The following is a 4,014-nucleotide window of genomic DNA, read 5'->3' on the forward strand; positions in this document are numbered from 1 at the left end:
CTAGTTGTGCCGGAGGTAGGCGTTGTACTCGACGGTTGCATCGCCGGTCTTGGCGTCGAACGAGTAGGTCCGGGCCTCTGGCAGTAGCCGCGCGCGAAGCGGAACGCGCCGGTCCCGCCGACCACGGCCATCTCCCTGACGGGCACGGTCGCCTGGTTGGGCCCGACGACGGCGACGCTGCTGCCGTTGTAGGCGCTAGCTGCCGTCCAGGAACACGAAGGTCATGGCCATGAGCAGCGACAGGCTGTCCTTCCCGGCGCAGACGTACATGCCCTGCGCGCGCCCGACGACCGTCGACGCCGCCGCCTGCAGGTCGGGCCCCTCGGTGAGCGGGTCGTCCATGACGTAGACCGCGCCGAAGCTCGATCGTGGCGGAGGCGTTGGTCGTCGCGGCCTCCGCCACCCGCGCCACCGTCGGGCTCGGCCCGCTCATCACGTCGTGCCAGTAGAACCGCAGGTGCGTCTCCTTCTCCGCCGCAGCCGCTGACGCCGACGCCGCGAGTAGTAGCGCCAGCAGCACGACGGCCAGGGAGGAGGAGACGGCGCAACTGCTCGGCGAGGCAGCCGTCATGATTGATGTTGGTTGTGGACTGTGGTGAGATGCACGCACTCTGCGCCTTCTGGTTTGGTTTTCTTGTGAAATTTTTGTATTTTTGTCCTTTTTGAAAACATTTTTTTACAAATAACCCCGTGACAAAATATTTTATGGAAATAGACAAAACACTCACAACACCGTGGTCTGTGCCTCGGCACAGTGTCAGTTGATGCCGAGGTACCACCACGTTAGCGCTGACTCTGGTCGTATTTTTTACCGTGGCCCTGGGGCCCGCAGAGCTCGGCGTGAGCTTAGTTAACGCCGAACCCCATACCTCAGCGCGGTCCGATTCAACGCCGAGGTCTGGGCACATAAGGCCGCGCTGCGGCCCCCTTCTTCCTCCCTCCCTTCGTTCTTCTTCTCTGTTGGCCGCGGCTCCCTGCTGTCTCTCTCTCCCATCTGGCCTCCAACAAACCCTAACTCCCAAATGCTTCTCTAGACGGTCGGATCTCGCCTGCCGACAGTTCCCCGAGGTAATGCTCCTTCCCCTTGTAACACCCCAGGCCCGACACACGGCACAAGCCCACTATACCAAGGGGTGGGCCTCACTTACGTAGCAACCCGTTTGCGCTTTCGCCCTCGCTTCGCGCAAAACGGTTAACCGAAGGTTATTATGCGTCCTTGGCCTAGCTATTAAAGCTGGTCTGACCATCCCTCTGTTTACTAAACCTCAGGTGAACAGTGTTCCACGATGCTACAATCTCGGTGCTACGGTAACCCGAAATCGGTCCAGACCAACTTGGCCTAATGGGCTGGGTCTCACATCCACTCACCCTCAAAGGATTCGACGTTGTCGTTGAACTATCGAACCAGCTTATCCATATGGGACAAATGCTCAGGATCGACTCTCTTGGCCACGTTCACATTTTCAGCTCCATGGCCCAAGTGACATGCTCTTCTAGAGTCATGCGCAGCCTGTCCGAGCTCCTGAGCCATACGTCTGTGAAACCGCGAGAGTTGGCTCTGAATACCATTTATAACACCCCAGGCCTGGCACACGGCACAACCCACTCTATCAAGGGGTGGGCCCCACCTACATAGCAACCCACTTGTACTTTCGTCATCACTTCACGCAAAACGGTTAACCGAAGGTTATTACGCATCCTTAGCCTAGCTATTTAAGCTGGTCTAGTCGTCCCTCCGTTCCTAGTATGGTACTAAACCTCGGGCGAATAGTGTTCCGTGATGCTACAACACTTTGTGCTACAGTACCCCTGGAAATCGGTCCGGCCCAACTTGGCCCAATGGGTTGGGTCTCACACCCCTCTTCCAATCTGTCCGCATAGGTTTACTTGCATTGTCTCTAAAATTGTGGAAATATGGGGGTATGTTGCTATGGTATTTTTGTAGATGTATTTGTGTAATGTATGACTTAGTTTGATTTGATAGGTCATTTGAGGTCTGGTTTTTAGGTAGTTCTTGTTAAATATTGGTTAGTTTGCCTAAGAGTTGATAAATTGGCATTAGGGTTTTATGCGGATTGCTGTAAAAATTACTATTGTTAATTATTTGGTGTATGCTATAATTGTAGTAGGCATCAGTGTGTTAATTAATACCTAGTGGTAAATTTAGTTAATTGTTTTATTGATTTGCGTATTACTTATGTCTAATTTGTTATTAGTTCGGCTCTGATTGAATGATATTAGCTTGATATGTGACAACATTTGTTGTGTGATGGCTGTAGATGGATAAATTAGTGAGGTTGCATCATGGAGGACGTGTTGTTAGGACAAAAGATGATAGTGTTGAATTTGAGGACACGTTTGAGGATGTGTTGATTTTTTCTGAGTCACCCTCTTTGACCCAGTTAGTTGATAGAGTGAAAGTAAGGTTAGGTTGGTCCAAAGGAGATGTGCATGTTTAGTTTGAAGGGGTCATTGATGTTGGGTCATGTAAGGGTCCACACATCAAGAAGTTGCTCAAAATTACAAGCGAGTCTGAATGGAATGATTAGAAGGCAGCTGTGTTGGCCTCCGAAGTGCGATCTTTCGATTTGGTGGTAACTAAGGAGTGTGGCATAGGAATTGAGAACATTGTAGTATGCCCATTGTTCGACGCTCGCATAGAGAATGGTCCTTCACTAGAAGAAGAAATAGTTCTCACACAACCAACCTATGGCGGTATTGAAGGGTTAGGATCGGCCGAGGGAGATGAAGGTTGTTGTGACGGTGTCAAAGATGATCACAACAATGCAGGAGCCGATGGTGATGACAATTATGGTAGTGATTATGATGATGAGTCTTATGGAGTTGGTGAGGGAGAAGAAGCTTTGGACGACGCTAGCAAAGATGACTTAATTGACGATGATCTTAGTGATGAAGTTGATCTTAGTGGCGAAGATGACTTTGGAGATGCCAGGGCTATGAACCGGTTTGATATGGAGGTAGCTAGAGATGATGAAACCTTTGTAGAGGAATTAGCTGAAGACTCTAATGACGATCATCCTGTTCGTCGTCTCGATGATAGGGAAATAGAGATATTGAGGAGGGTGTTTCCTAGGAGGGATCCACTAGTTCCTGATTTCAAGGACCTTAGCCATGGGCACATGGAAATAGCTAATGGAGGACCAAGTGATACAACAGTACCTGATGTTAGTGGTTGCAACATCATAAGGAAGGGTATTTTGTTTGCTACCATGGATCACTTGAAATCATGGTTGCAAGAGTACTCCATTGTGCACAACCGTCCATATAGGGTCATCAATTCGTGCAAGGACTCTAGGTACACTGTTACATGTGAAGAACAAAGTTGTGGGTGGAGAGTATGTGCTAGGAAAATGAAGGCAAGCACATGGAAGATTACTTCAGTGAAGCAACCACATGTTTGCGCCATGGTTGAGGCAGAAGAGAACCATTTGTAGCTCAATTCTAGGTTCATCGCTAGGAAATTATGCGCCATGGTGAAGCATTTGCCAACCATTACGGTGTCTGCGTTGGTTGAGATCATCTTCCTACGTTAAAATTACTATGTCAAGTATGGAAAAGCATGGAGGGCAAAGCAACATGCACTTGAAATTATCTTTGGAGATTGGAAACAAGCGTATGAGTGTCTTCCTGTAATGTTGAATGCAATGAAAGCTGTAAATCTCAGGATGCACTTTGAGTATTTGCCTAAGGAGGGTGAAACGAGGAATGGGAGGCAAGTTTTTGGTAGGGCATTCTGGGCTTTTGGCCAGAGCATCAAAGCATTCAAGCATTGCAGGCCCGTCGTCTCAATTGATGGCATGTTTTTTATAGGAAAATTTGAAGGTATAATGCTTATATGTATTGGAACTGATTTAGAAGACCAACTTGTCCCATTGTCCTTTGTGATTGTTCGAAAGGAGGACATGGATAGCTGGTGTTGGTTCCTTAGACTAGTAAGACAAGTGGTTATTGGACTAGGGAATGATGTTTGTGTCATATCAGACAATCATGCTA

General features: G+C 48.7%; 1 pseudogene; it reads right to left on the bottom strand.

The window, feature by feature from the left end:
• Positions 1–571, bottom strand: LOC136545802 (dirigent protein 22-like; annotated as a pseudogene).
• Positions 572–4,014: the final 3,443 nt, after the last annotated feature.

The sequence above is a fragment of the Miscanthus floridulus genome, chromosome 3, assembly GCF_019320115.1.
Source record: "Miscanthus floridulus cultivar M001 chromosome 3, ASM1932011v1, whole genome shotgun sequence".
Taxonomy (NCBI): Eukaryota; Viridiplantae; Streptophyta; class Magnoliopsida; order Poales; family Poaceae; genus Miscanthus; species Miscanthus floridulus.